Genomic DNA, 15,549 nt, shown 5'->3' with positions numbered 1-15,549 from the left:
AAATATGCTGATTTGTGACAATCTCTCATGTGTGTTATTGCTAGTTGACAAGTTTTGTAATATGTAACTAATCTGCACAAATGTACACCTACTGGTATCTGGACGTGAAATGCAATGTGATTGAGCTGCCTGCCTCCGGGTTGTTGGCTAAATAGCGGTGTACTCAATAGTGATAACAATAAAGGTTTTGAAAATTAAAAAAAAAAAAAAAAAAAGTAGCCTTGCAAACCTATCTCAGGCATCTACCATTGCAGGGCCTGTGTGCGCAGTGTCACTGCCGCTGTGATGTGGCACCAAAAGTGTGTGCAATGTATGTGACCCTCTTTTTACTGCATGTCTGTCACCCCTAAGGTAGGCCCTAGCTAGCCCTATGGGCAGGGTGCATTGTAGGTAAAAGATAGGACATGTACCTTAAGTGTGTGACATGTCCTGGTAGTGACAAACTGCCATTTTGCTGTCTCACTACTGTGGGGCTGCCCTCCCATAGGAATGCATTGGGGATTCCCTGATAAGTGTTTCAGTGGTAATTCCGGATATGAGAGGCGCAGCGTGGTCAAGTTTGGTATGTTTGGAATAGTGAAAATAAATGCTACACAATGGTGTGCGCAGATTTATTATAACTATTTTAGAAATGCCACTTTTAGAAGTTGGCATTTCTGTGAGCCATGTGTCTGCCTGCCTGATGTGAATTGCATGTCTGGCTTTTGAGTGACAGGGGCTGGTGAGGTGTGTGTGGCTCCAGGAGGGGCAGGGTGAATCAGCGTTAGGCTAAATGGGACATCCACAGTGGTGGGAGGAGAATTCCCTGGTCCCTGAATAGGATTGTGTCTGCCCTAGTGAATGCTGGCTCCACCCCCTGTGGTGTGTCTGATCACCAAGCCCCCACCTAACAAAGGGGAAGAGAAGCATGGTAAGCAAAGTGCTCCAATTCCCCCCTGAACCAGTTTAGGCTGGTTCCCCCAAGGACTATGCCAGGGCAGACAAAGGAATGCCTAATATAACTATAGGGGCTGTGACTCCATGAAAGGGTGCTTGTGTGCTGTTCCTGGACTTGCTGGGGGCTGACTGCTGCTGGGGGCCCAGGAGAAACCGCCACGAGGGCTTGCCTACCTGCTGGAGGGACCTGTGTGCTGGCCTCCCTGGGCCCAGCTGTGCCCCTGAACTTTGTCTTGGATCTTTGGCTTTTAGTGCCCCATGAGTGCTGAAATTTGGCTCCTGAAGGAGCGCTGGAGCTTCGCAGCACCGAGCTGCACATCGCCCCTGAGGGAATCCCCAGCGTAGGGATTCCCCTGCATTTTTGCCGCACCAAGCGGGAGCCCACCGCGCTTCATGCTATTATTCACAGCGGGTGCCCCCGGCTTTTGGTGCTAATTAAGGCGGGTGCCCACCCCACGTTTTGTGCCTCTAAAGTGGGTGCCCACCCCACTTATGGTGTTGCATTTTGGAAGAGCGGGTGCCCACCAAGCTGGAGGCTTTTAATTACTGGTGGCTGCCCACCCCGCGATTATCCTTAAGTGACAAGCGGGTGCCCACACTTCATTGCCGCCAAGATCCAAAGAGGGATCACCGTCGCGGCCCAGCCCGAGAAGAAGCCGCCGCTCACGGCCAACCAGGAAGACAGGCAAGGTTGCCTGACTCTGGGTGGGGCCAAGACCAGGAAGTTGCCGGCCAGCCGGTGAGGGAAGAGGAGGAGCAACGCACCAACCCGACCGTCCGTGTGAGGAGGAGCGCGGGCCCCTCCTGTGCTTGTGGGAGCCCCGCATGTGCCCTGCTGCCCGAAGTCTGCCAGGGTGACCGGCGTCCAGAGAAGACAGAAGGAGGACAGGACGAAGGCAGAGGAAGTCCGGCGAAGCAGGAACTGTCGAGGAACGTTGTCGGTGCCTGAAGCTGCCAGTGAGCTACGGTGAGTGGGGCTGTAACAGGAGCAATTGTTGGTGCTCCCCCCCAGGCACAGTTAGTGCCAGTGGCCATTTGTGCAGCAGCTGCCCCGCCAGACAGTCGGCAGCTGCGACGTCGGGCATTTGCCATTGAGGAGCCCCAGTGGAGGCTCAGTAGGCGCAGTGGAGCCAGCGCCCCTTATTCCTGCAAAGCTGCACCGCCGTAGCGGGCAGCTGCGCCGTTGAGGCCAAATCATCTTTACAAGTCCCGGAGTGGGACTTGGGGGCATTTGTGTTTGCAAATGGAAAGGGGTGAGAAGCACCCCAGGCCCCAGCACAGTGTGCATGTTGCTTTGGCTGAAGAGGCAGCAAAAGGGCCATTTGGAAGGCCCCATCAAGAGCCCTGACATTGATGGTCAGAGGGCATTTTGAACCCCAGTGAAAGGCCAGTTGGCCCTGGGGTCATTGTGGATACCTGTGTGTTGGTAGGGCGCAAGGCCCTAAGGTAATGCCTGCAGAGGTGGCATCATGTGGTTAGGCTTATATGGGTGTTTCATAATGTGTTTATGCCTAACATGATGATTGCATAATATGCTTAGATAACTTTATTTCGGTCAATGGACCATAAAAGTGTACATAAAATCAGGACATATCACTGGAGATTTAAAACAATAAATTACATATACAATAAAAACTGGGAAATAAAATTGGATTAAACCAAATAGTTATCAAACGGTACAGTAAAATACATGTATACAAGGTTATAGGAAACTTCTCCGTCTACGCCACATACTCAACAAGAATCGTGATACAGCAAAGACAATAGGGGGATGTGTATCATAGCGAAGGACCCTGCAAGCATGGGCACACTGGGTGAAACCTAAGTTCCTACAAAGAGGAATCAGCCAGCATTTCCTTATCGCCTGGTAGGCAGGGCAAAAAAACAGAACATGGAAGATATCTTCTTGTTTGTAGTTACAAGCTGGGCAAACAATGTTCTCCATATTGGCCCATTTACCAGTAAATACCCTAAGTGAGAGGCTGCCAATCCTAAGCTGTATGTTGAGTTTCCTTGCAAGAGCAGGATAGATTAAGTCCAAAAAATTCTCCATGCTCGGTTCAACTTTCACTTGAAGAAACTCCATCGGCAATCTTCCCAGAGTTGGGCACCTCTGGAGAGATAATAGGTTATAATTTGTGACATACCTCAACAGCTCAGCTTTCGTTATCCTTGGGCAGCTATCTGCAGGATTCTCCCACAACTCTGGTAAACCAATTTGTCCACAGAGTGCCCTCACATGCGCAAGCCATGGAATATTCCTATTTTTTAAAAACAGCCCATACCTCAGTAAACTCTTGGTTGTAGGATATTAGTTCAGGCACGGACCAGAGCCTCTTCCAATACATCAATGGCCATGCGGCTGCTACCTCCTCTATGGGTTCTAACCCCAAGTCCATACGCAGCGGAGTTAATGGTGTACTAGCTGGTAAACCCAATAGGTTCCTCATAAAACCATGTTCTACCCTCGCAAGGTTAATTAATCGTTTATGGCCCCAAAGTTCTGCACCATACGTAGAGGCCGCTCTGGCCTGAAGTTTGTAGATTTCTACGACTGGTGCAGCAGGTTTGAAGACCGAGGATTTATGAACTTTGCTAATTCCCCCGACGACCTGGGACAGCCTGAGGGCCACCTTTGCTGTCTGAGGCCCCCAGTCAAAATTTTCCGTTAAGGTAATGCCCAAGTAATCGAAGGTCTTGACTCTTTCAAGGCATATACAGTTTAACAGAGGGGTCGGGCGAGTTTTCCTCGGGGGATTAAAAATCATAATCTTGGTCTTATCCAAGTTAATCTCTAACCCACGCAGTTTACAAAAAACTGCGAAGCCATCCAAGGTACGCTGGATCCCCGTTGATGTTTTAGATAACAGCAAAGTGTCATCTGCAAACATCAAAGCGGGGACGCGCGTGGTCGCCAGCCCAGGGGCATCATTGTCTTTTACATGCAGCAGATGGTCAACTAGCCCGTTCAGATAAAGACAGAATAAAGTTGGGGCCAGGACACACCCGTGGCATACCGCTTTTTTCACAGGGAAGCAGTCCGACAATTCCCCATGTCGTCCACACCTAACTTGAGCATAATTGTTCGTATGGAGTCTAATCAGGATATCCAACAGTTGGGCAGGAAGACCCATACCCACCAATATGGCCCACAATTTTTCTCTAGGGACTAGATCAAATGCGGCCCGCAGGTCCACAAATATGAGGTAGAGGCTGCCACCCTCCACACATACCGTTTTCCAGAATAGTACCTGCAGCCTAAAAATGTGATCTATTATGGAAATACCCGTCCTGAACCCGGCTTGGAATATAGACAGGGTCCCATTTTCCTCTATCCACCCCTGGATTCTGTCTAAAATAACCCTGCCCATCAGCTTTTGTGTGGTGTCTAACAGGCTGATGGGCCTATAGTTGGACGGGGTTAATGGAAAGCCTTTTTTGTGAATTGGGACAATTTCTGCTCCTAGCCAGGTGTCTGGCGGGAGACTCCCCCTTGAGTATTGCACTAAATAGTACGGCCAAAGATGGTGCCCAAATTTTAGGTTGGGATCGAAATAGGTCACCAGGAAGCTTGTCCAAGCCAGGGGCATTATTGGGTAGCAGTTTGGTTATTGCTGTCTCAACCTCCACGAGTGAGAAATCTTCAGCCCCACCCATACGGTGTTCACCAAAGGAAACCACTGTCCCCACGCCCTGTTCGATACTCAAGTGCCCCACCGATGGATACTCATGTATGGGTCCTATAGTAGAGAGCTGGCGAACCTCTTCAACGTCCCCCGTCACAGGAACCAACAACGCCTCCAAACTATGCTCGTAGGAGGGTCCAGGGGTGGCAAGCGATAGTGACTCTTCGTCGGTGTTGGTATATAAAGCCCCAAAATGAGCTTCACATGCTGCAGGTGCTATATTCGCTAGGGTTGGTGGTCTACCCCCAGAGTTGACAATAGACCAAAATGATTTAGAATCTTTGGTCAGGAGAGCTAATCTTAGTTCTTCCCACCTATTCTCTTCCCAGTTCTTCTTCTCCCTATTAACAACCTGCTTATACCTGTGCCGGCACTGCTTGATACTAGCCCTGTCCTCATTTTTTATAGCGGCTAAGAGGTCCTTTTTCGCTTTCCGACAGGATGCGTCATACCAGGGGTGGTTTTGGTGTGTGATAACCTTCACACTTCCACAAAGGAAGAAAACATCCGATAGATTTACAGTCAGTTGTTTATGGATTTCTACGGCCCTAGTGCGGGCCTCTGGATCAGAGTCCTTTTCTCCTACCTCACCCATTTCTAACAGATGTGGTAGTGCAAGCTGATATATCCCTGCAAGTTTAGACGGCGAATCCTGTATTTTCGACCACTTAATTCGTCGCCGATTATTGGAAAGGAGAAAGGGTGGTTGTGCAGAGTTGGGCTCAAAGGCTGGGCCGGACAAACCAAAACTCCCGGATTTCAGAGTCAGCACAAGAGCGTTATGGTCGCTATCGCTCCGTTGGTGAACCCTGAAATCAAAAACCCTATTCCAATGTCTGATTTCAACTAGTACATAATCAATGTTGGAATTTTGCCCTAATCTGTTAAAAGTAGATGAGCCCGGTCTATCTGGATTCACCCTGCCATTACACGCCCGCAGAGACGCTGTAAGGGATAGTGATTTAATTTGGAGGACCAGTGGTGTCCAGGCTTTAACAGGGGCTATCCGCGGTTCAGGGATGTGCCAGTATTGGTCCTCATCCACTAAGTCAGCCATATCTGAGCCAGCAAGAGGTTCGTACTGGCAATTGCAGTCGTCTCCGACTAATAGGGCTATTTCGGGGTCAAGGGAGGAGATAGATAATATGCTTCATGCCTAATGTGATTGTGTAATGTGATTTATGCTTCTGATGCCTATGATATAATGTGTTCATGTTCAGGATGTTTATGCATAATATGTTTATGCTGGTCAGGCCTAATGCATAATGTGTTTATGCTGGGGAGGCCTAATGCGTAATGTGTTTATGCTAATGAGATGTGGGCCTAATGTGATTTATTGCCTAATGTCATGCTATGATATTTTAGGATGGTGTCTAATGCTAATTTGATAATGCTTAGGTCATTATTGTACCAGTAGTTACTGGTTGTGTTTTACATTTACTTACCTGTACTGACGGTTCTGACCGTAGTACAATTGGCCTGGTCCTGTACATAATCCCCGGTGAATATTGCCTTGTGCCAGTTGGCACAGTGTAAATGTGTGATTATGTTTCTAATGTGTTTATGATAATACAAAGGCTATTTTTGATATGTCCTTGTGTGGAGTTTCTTTTGTAGTGTGCCTAGTGTGTTGCTGCTGTGTTTGTGTGCTGCACAAACGCTTTACACATTGCCTCTGGATAAGTCTGACTGCTCGTGCCAAGCTACCAAGGGGGTGAACAGGGGTTATCATAAGTGTGTAACTCCCTAGCCCTGACTAGAGTGGCGGTTGCTTCCTGGCTTTGGTGCATGCCTTAGCCAACCAGAAATCCCATTTCTGACACTATGCCACTACATGGTGCAAATAATTAGCCAGAACGTGTGGGGCTTGAACTCACCAACCGAGAGAGTAGCGCTAATTGTCTAGCACATGGATGCAGCAGAGCATGCCCTACTTCGCACAATATAGAAATATTACGCAGGGGGGGAATAAGGCCGGGAATTTTTTGGCCCATAGACTTGTGCGCACAGGTGCACTCCTGCCACATACATAGCTTAATAGACCAAGATCAGAAACTTAAAACACAAGATGAAGACATTGCCGCTGAATTTGGCTACTTCTGCACTCTGCTATATGGGGTGGACAACCTGTCACCGAAGGACTGCTCTACCTACATAGGGCAGACTCTGCTGACAACACTCTCAGAGTGCATTGCAGTGCCACTAGAGGCCGACATAACCAAGCGGGAGGTCCTAGAAGCAATAGGGAGACTTAAGTTGGAGAAGGCACCCGGACAGAATGGATACATAGCTGCCTTTTATAAGCAATATGCAGCACTATTGTCCCCTGTGCTGGTCCGGCTCAAGAATTCCTTTAGCACCTCGGGGGCTTTTACAGAGTCCATGCGCACTAAGATTATAACAGTCCTGCCGAAACCAGGGAAGGGCCCACAACACTGTGCCAACTAGCTTTTGCTTCTAAATTTCAGGTATTTCTTCTTAAGGATTTCAACTATATCTGTTTTAGGTAATTGTGTAACAACAGGCATTATTGAAAACCATTTTACAAATACAATGTGTACTAACAAATTCAATAAATTAAATCTAAAGCAGTATAAGTTAAGGGAGTACTGCATTTCCCAAAAATTAGTACAACTATTTTTGACCAACAAAGTCACATCTCTCATATGTCACTATAGGTTGTATTGTTTTTTATAATTCTTGTTATAAATGCATTGAATGAAATGTGTTTTCAGTGTGGAAAATAAATGTGCCCCTCACTCTAAAGATGCCATGCTATTATGATCCCTGGTTGGCACCCAATAGTAATTGCTAAAACAAACTCTAATGTCCCCTTTTGAGCTTTCCAAAGTTAGTAGATGTATGCAACTTACCACATTGCTTAGAGCAATACTGCTGGATTTTCTAACATTCTCAATCTTCCTATTTCTCCAGTTGAGGCAAAAATGATCTGTGCTGCCGTTTTCCATTCTGAAAACAAAATAAAGCTTGTCAGAAGAATTATAACATACAGAAAATATGCACAATAAACTCAATCATCAGTGATGGGTGAACAAAAAGAAAACCACACAATTTGAATTCTTAAATCTTTGTTGGATTCCTTCCTTTCTATTTCTAAATTTTTCCAAATAGAGCCATAAACCTCCCTACCCCTGCGGGTATCTAGAAAAGACTACTGATGTGCACAGCGGGATTCAGCAGTCACGTGACAGATTCCCCTTCGTTAGTGATGGATGCTCCTACAATCAAAGTGTCTGATAAGCAATAGATTGAAAACGCAAGTGTTTAGCCAGTTCTGACAGCAGACGCTACCCTGATGGCACTTTACTGGCATGACAGTATAAAGAAGAGGTCTTAAAACTGTGGTGCGTGCCGCGATGGGGTTCTGTAGCTGTACTCCCAATGCAAACGCAAGAGCGCAATTAATTTGATTGACTCTTTAGAAGTAGGAGGGATTGCCTAATAGCTGCCAATCCTTGACTGGTGTTATTGTTTCCTATAAGATTGTTATGCAGTAGTGTTATTCGAAAGGGGACACTCGCCGATGCACGGCTAGATTCTAACATTGACTCCACGATTTGAGGTATATAGAATGCCTTAATGTTATTGCTAATTATAAGCGGCTGCTTTAGAGCATTGGAGAATGTAATGAACGTTGAGAACTATCAAAAACATTCTCTGTGGGTATGTCATTCCCTACAGATGTGTAATGTAGGGATACAAGCCGATCCACGGCGGAATTATCAAGGAACCACCTTTTGAGAACTTTTTTAGTTAATCCATGATGTTACAAGGATTGAATATGAGGACGACCATGTATATGTTAATACATTAAGGGCTGTACGCGATGATAGACGCAATTGAATTTCAAGATGGCGCTCAGTGTTCTCTATAGTGGTTTTGTCCCCTTTTGATTTTCATGCATACGAAAAAACTTTATTAACATGCCGATCTATGTGGTGTCATCAACACCGACGAAGGCTTGTAGCCGAAACGAGTCTGTTGAATGATTAAAGAAAAGTTTGCAACGATCCCTTGTGTGTGCGATAATTCTTGTGTATAATTAAGAATTGGAGCTATATATATATATATATATATATATAAATATATATAGTAGAATCGTCTCAAGGTAGAAATCTGTAGGAAATAGACGAAGCAAACCCAATTGATGGAGCAATATTTTTATTTAATGCCCAACACCAACGCCCCCACAACACGTTTCAGCCCAAGTGGGGCCTTGATCACATGAGACAGTTGAGGGAGCAGATTCAACATTTAAAGTGCAAGTATGTGACGTTTATCCTGTGCATCAGCTGTGTTACTGAATTACAGACATGGAAAAAATACTGCATCACTGCCACGTAATAGTCGGTTGGCAGAGGGTCACCAGAAATGTATATACATTCACAATGTGCAAAATAGAGCATACATGATAAAATATCATGAGAATAGCAGTAAAGTGAATAAATATATAAATATATAAATAAATACTCAATACATTACTGTTCAACTCTATAAAAAACAAGCATTTACAATGCAATAGGTCTCGCAGCATTTTTGAGTTTGAGTTATTGGCATTGTTTATGACAATGCCAATAGTTGTAACTTTTGCAAATGTGACACCTATAGCATTTGTAATGCAATATGTGTTGTATTTATGTGACTTACTGTACTGATATTACAAATAACAATGGCTTTTAATTTTTTTTAATAATTAAGACTTAAATAAAAGTTATTGTAATTGAGTCGGTGGAAGGGTGAAGTGGGTGGGGCAGCAAGTTGAAGTGCAGAGAAAGGAGGGTGAAGTTGGGAGAGAGGAAGGTGAGACAGAGAAAAAGGGTGAGGTGTGGAGAGTAGAAAAGATAAAGCCCATAGGAACCAGGCCTGGGTACAGGGAGGGGCATCCTACATGAGGGACTTCGAGAGAGTGACTGGCTTTTGAACAGAAACTTCTCCGCATCTCCCTGGAATTCAATGTTCATATGCGCAATATAAGTCTCTTCCACTCGGGCCAATATTTGCTCAAGTGGGCGGAAATGAGGCGCCTGAAGCTTCTCACAAACGTCACACCACATTTGCCTTCTTTCCTAAGAGGCGTGCCGCTGGTGCAAATACATTGATTTGAGCAGGATCACACAATTTGGGCATGTACCGAATCTAGGATTTAAATAAAGGCGGTATTTTCATTCTCATACTCAGCTTAGGTACTGGACCTCACATCTCCTCTACCTTGGGCACATGTGTCCAGAGCAGCTCAGAAGCACTGTGGATGTCGTGAATGGAACAGATGGTGATAGTTTTTTTATACACAGCATGCTCTTTTTGTCCCGTGTCCTCGCGGCCACTACGTCAGTAGTTCCGTATATCTTCGTTACAGCTGTGTGTGCTTCCAAGGGTCAAAGGGCCAATACCGCTTTTAGGGGGCTCCGCTCAGTATATTTCCAAATTTTGTAACTGCTCAGTTGAGTGATAATAGCAGCATGACTCTTCATGACACAGATTACAAATAAGACAACGCAACTAAAAGTTTTAAAAGGTAACGAGGCACGAAACGCCAGTGGTCCTGTAACAAATTAATCAAAGTAAATAGCGTGGGCCATGGTAAGCGAACCTTTGTAGGAGCAGACAGTCCACTTTTCACAAGGAGCAGTTGTGAGTGCTGAGAAGATGACCCATACTCACACTGCAAGCACATGTAGGCACACAGTGCCATGGAAATGTATATATAGACAAATCGCACGTATCACCAATAGGACACACAGAGGCACACTTCGTCGCACTCTGTCTCTCAGTTTTGCAGTCACTGAGACAGGCTCACTCATCTCACATAGAGGAGCATGCAAAAACAAGGGAAAGCAGGCATGTACGCACAGAGAAACGAACGCAAACAGACTAACAAAAAATGTGTCTTCTAAACAGCCACATACACACACGCATACACTCTGGGGCGTATAGAGACATAAAACTAAAGTACACATACATATAGGGTCACGAACACAAGGACATGTACCCATGTTCAGAAGCAGAGATACAAAAGTGCACTCACAAATACAAGCACATGGAAAGATGTAGTTATATTTATGCTTATATGTTAGCACATATAACAGAAGCACCAATATCGCAATCACAGACATGGACACCTGTTAACACGCATTCACATATATCCACACAGGTAAACGTTCACGCTATCGCATGTGCTTGCACGCGCACTCACGAACTCCTGTAGGCACGTGTAATCAAGACAGATACCTGCACGCACACCTATATAATAATATATACGACACACACAGGCTACTGGTAAGCGCCGATCTCTCTCTGTGCCCGCAGTCCGTCTTGGCACCGGGAGAGGGGGAGGGACGGCCCCTCCCTTCCCGGCTCTGCCTGCTGCACGGACTGCCATGGAGCGGGGCTGCCTGCTGCTGCTCCGGCAGCCTCACTCTGGGGTCTCCCCACTCTGACCTTAGACTCCACACACCTCCAGCAGCGAACCCAGCACTGCCGCAGTCCCCCGGGACCGAGAGAGGGGACACAGCGCACACCGGCTGCGGGGAGCAGTGCAGCACCAGCGGGCTGCGAGCCATGTCCGCCAGAGGTGAGTACTGCCAGCGCCTGGCACCAGCCGGAGCCAGCCTGTGCCGCCCGTGTGCCTGTGGTCTGAAAAAAGCAGCGGCCTCTCTCTGCGCATATGGAGAAGAGGTGTGCGTGCCCCGTATACCTGATAGATATCCCCCCCAAACTAGGTATGTGTGGCTTGGTGAGCCCTACCAGGGTCGGTAACAGATCGGCACAGTCCACCCTCTCTCCAAACCCAGAGTACGATAAAGTAACACATAATAAAGCGTGCCTGAAATGTTGTGTGTGACCGGAGACACGAACTAACCCTTACCCCAAAGCCGTCTCTGCAAGAGATTACTTCTGCACACATGTGACACAGGCAGGCGCCGAGCACCCGCGCACAAATATGAGTGCAAAGGGGTGAGCGCGTGCACAGGAAAAACAAACCGGGGGGAGAGAAGTAGTGATCAGGGCAGAAACAAACGGCGCATTAGGGATCCGCTTGAAACACAGGCCGTCGATGGAAGGCAATGCTTTCGATTTTCTCCGCTGCAGAGAGTAGAACATGTGCTTATTAGAATGACTCTCACGGCTGAGGGATTAAAAAGACATTAAACACAAGTGTCCTACTTCGCCGAGGCCAGCAGCAGAAAAAAAAATACGATTTCTGGCAAGGTTTGTGTGGCAGAAAATGCCCCCGGAATCCCGCCGCGGCCGCCCCGGAAGTCAGGCAAGGTCGCCTGTGACGGGGGCAGGGTCGCGTCCGGACCGGAAGAGGAGGCAGGCGGAGTAAATGCGTCTCGCGGCCCGGGGCTCCTGTGAGCGGTGGAGAGCCCCGGGGCCGCCAGCAGGAGGCTGCGCAAGTGTTGCGGGGCTCCCTTGACCAAGAGGGAGCCCCGGGAAAGGAGCTGGCAAGAGCCGCAGCGTGAACTCTGTGGAGGGGGCACGAGGCAACTGCCTGGTGCCTGCCCCTGCCGCGTGCTGAGAGCGGAGTCCCCCGAGATTGGCCCGGTAAGTTCAAAAGGGCTGGCGGGGGGTGCTCCGTAGGTGCTGTTGCCCTGGCCGACCATGGCCCGGGAGGATCACGATGAAGCGCGCATTGCAAGGGGGGGGCTCGGTGCACTCGTGTGTGTATGTGTGCGGGGGGGTGTGTGTCTCTGTATGTATGTGTGTGTGCGTGCATGGGCGCTCGTGTGTGTGTCTCTGTGTGTGCGCATGCGCGTGTGTTGGAGCTTCCCAGGAGACAGGAGATGGCCACAGCGAGCGCGTTCGCGAGCTCGTGGCCCGCTCCGATCGCCATGCGCGCGGCCAGGTCCTGTCTCCTGGAAAGCTGCGTCGCTAGCAATAGGTCTCTGGCAAGACCGCGCTTTCGCGCGGGTAACGCCACGAGACCTAAAAAGTGGGTTGGTAAAACCATACTTATGTTGTTGAATAAAAATGCAGCTAAAAAAAGTTAAAACAATGTAAAACTTTTTATCTCAAGAAATAGCAGCATTATTCAAAATTCATCTAAGTCTAAAATAGCACCTGGGATGAACCCATGCGGTTTAAGATGTTTAGAAAGATAGAGCCCAAGTGGGCATTACCAAATCATCCATGTCAATAATTTACATCAGTGCAAAAATTGGCAGAATTATGTCACAATCAAAAGTGCAAACTATGTGCAAAAGTATAAAAAACAAACAATAAGAAAAAAATTTCTCAAATTGAAATATTAAAAACATACTTCTCAGTTAGGTAGGCAGCAGCAGAAGTGTACAATCATATCATACTGATTAATTAAAGATAAGTGAAAAAATCTTCACTGGCGTTCAATCCATTCGGTGCCTTACAGTCCATTACTATGATGTACCTTGTCTCTAGTTTACGTAACAGAGATTTACAATCCCCACCTCTTCTCAGTGGAAGGACCATGTCAATCACATAGTACTTCAAATCGACAGAATTCTTGGCATGAAATTCATCAAAGTGTCTTGCAACAGGATAAGCAGCATTGCCATTGTTAATGGCACGTATGTGCTGGAGTATCCTCTTGTGGACCTGCAGCTTAGTGCTGCCCACATAGCGCAGGCCACAGGGACACTCCAGCACATATACCGCAAACTCTGTCTTGCAAGTAAGCTTTTTCTGAATGCGGGCTGGTCTGTTGTTGAAGGGAGTCATATATTCAGTCTTACTGACCCAATTTCTGCAGGCTTTACAGACAGAGCATTTGATAAAGCCCTTGCTGCTGTTAAGCCAAGAGCTGTTAGTTCTAACCTCAGGGCTACTGGACACCAGGCAGTTGCTCATAGATCTCGCCTTTCTGTATGTTATGCTGGGAGATCGCGGTTGTTGGATCCCCAATACCGGGTCACTTCTAATTAATGCCCAATTTTTGTTCACAATCTTGCGAATTGTCTGGTGTTGATTATTGTAGGTTAGAATCAGTCTGGTCTCAGTTTGCTCAGTCTGGGCCAACTTAATTTTACCTGCTAACGCCTGAGACCTACCAGATTCATTAGCTTTACGTATAGTCTTGTCAATCGATTCAGGGAGATAGGCTCCTCTTAAAAACCTGTCCCTGAAATCTCTGTGCTGCCATACAGTCATGGTCAGTGCTGCAAATTCTTCATATTCGGAGCATTTCCCCTTAGGGAATGCTCCTAATTAAGTGTGCAGAATGATGACTGGAGGTATTTAATAAAGAATTGCCGGCAGTCGGTTTCCTATACATTCTAGTCTGTAGTTTGTTATGTTCGATACAAATTTCTCCATCTAGAAAGCATAACGACCTGTAGCTTATCTGACCTGTAAAACCAAGATTCAAGGTATTTCTGTTAAGTTTCTCAATGAACTGCAAAGCTTCACATTCCGATCTATTCCAAATTATCAAAAGATCATCAATATACCTAAACCATTTCACAACATTCTCTGACATGATTTTTGAGTAGGTGGGCATGAGGACCTGTTCCTTCCAATACCCCATATGCAGACAGGCATAACTAGGGGAGAAACAAGCCACCATAGCCACACCTCTCACCAGCTGGAATACTTGGTTGGAAAATAAAAAGAAATAATTTTCAATGCACAGGTTAATCATAGACAAAAACATTCTGTTGTGTTGTAGCTTTTAATCCATCCCTGTGATGGATACTGGTGTACAGGGAGGATACATCCAGAGATGTCCTTTCAATAATCTTTATTTCGGCATTCTGCCATAAAAGATACAATAAAATTGGTACAAAAAACAATATACTTTCAGCCCATTAGTAAACCAGGGAGGTACACATAAGTTCGTTGCATGTTCGGGAAGCAGTACAAAATCAATGCTTAATGCTACAATGCTACTAATACACAAACAGTCTATCATAAATACGAAAATGATGCTAAAGCACATCAAACAATATAACATAAAACTGGCTCTTGCATATAGAGTCATAATTATCAGGTTCAGTGGCACAGGAACGGGCAAGAGTTAAGGTGACCTGGAGATTAGGCGGAGTCTCTTATACCAAACTGCCTCTAAAAACTTGGCCATTACAAACACAGTTACTTTAGACAAATCAGTTTTAAGGATTCGGAAAGCCTCAGAGCATCTGCGAAACCCTAGGTTCTTACATAATTGAGTTACCCAAGATCTTCTGGCAGCAGTGTAGGCTGGACAGAAAAAGACTAGATGGAGTTCGTCTTCCAGCCTACAAGTGCAGCCCGGGCAATTCTCCAGGGATGACTGTTTCCATTTACTTGTAAATGCTCTTAGCGGAAGAGTGCTGTAGCGCCATTGGAGGAATAGCTTCCGGGCCAGACTTGGGAAAATGTCATCCAAGACTGGCTCGAACTTATACGAATCCTTTACCAAGAGAAATGTATTTACCAATGAGTCAGGGCGTGTACCCTGGATATGGGATGCCAGATTGCATGCATAATATGTAGCCACAAGAAGTTTACGGGACATACCCTGGCAGGCGACTAAGGGATCGTTCCACAGGGACGGAAGGCCCAACCGGTCAAATTCAGATTTAATATATTTGAACCATGGGATGTTCTCTACAGCCGGTAGAGCAAGAATTCCCTGCAATTCCTGCCTGTAGTTGGCTAACTCAGGGGTGGTCCATAGTCTTCTCCAAAAGGTTAAAGGTTTCACACCCACCACTTGATCCAGCGGTTTTAGGCCCAGATCCAGCCTTAGTGGGAGGAGCGGAGTGCTTGTCGGTAACTTTAACAGTTGCCTGAGAAATTTATTTTCTAAGGTGACCAGATCTTTTTTACAAGCATACCCCCAGAGTTCACTACCGTGGAGGATCGCTCCTCTGGCCTGGAGTCTATAAATCTCCAGCGGTGGGGCTAGCGGCCTGATGGATGATCTATTGGTATTTACTAGCTTAATAAT

At 46.5% G+C, this 15,549-nt stretch overlaps 1 protein-coding gene across 4 annotated transcripts in view; it reads right to left on the bottom strand.

Annotated features, from left to right (window-relative positions):
* Positions 1-15,549, bottom strand: part of LOC144754853 (uncharacterized) — a 979,506-nt gene that overhangs the window by 831,067 nt on the left and 132,890 nt on the right. For all 4 annotated transcript variants that reach the window (XM_078643112.1, XM_078643111.1, XM_078643113.1 and 1 more), the window contains exon 2: positions 7,496-7,592. The gene's annotated coding sequence lies outside the window, so the exon portion shown is untranslated. The remainder of the gene's footprint in view (positions 1-7,495; positions 7,593-15,549) is intronic.

Source organism: Lissotriton helveticus, chromosome 5_1 (assembly GCF_964261635.1).
Source record: "Lissotriton helveticus chromosome 5_1, aLisHel1.1, whole genome shotgun sequence".
Lineage (NCBI taxonomy): Eukaryota > Metazoa > Chordata > Amphibia > Caudata > Salamandridae > Lissotriton > Lissotriton helveticus.
This window is presented reverse-complemented; position numbering and strand designations above follow the sequence as displayed.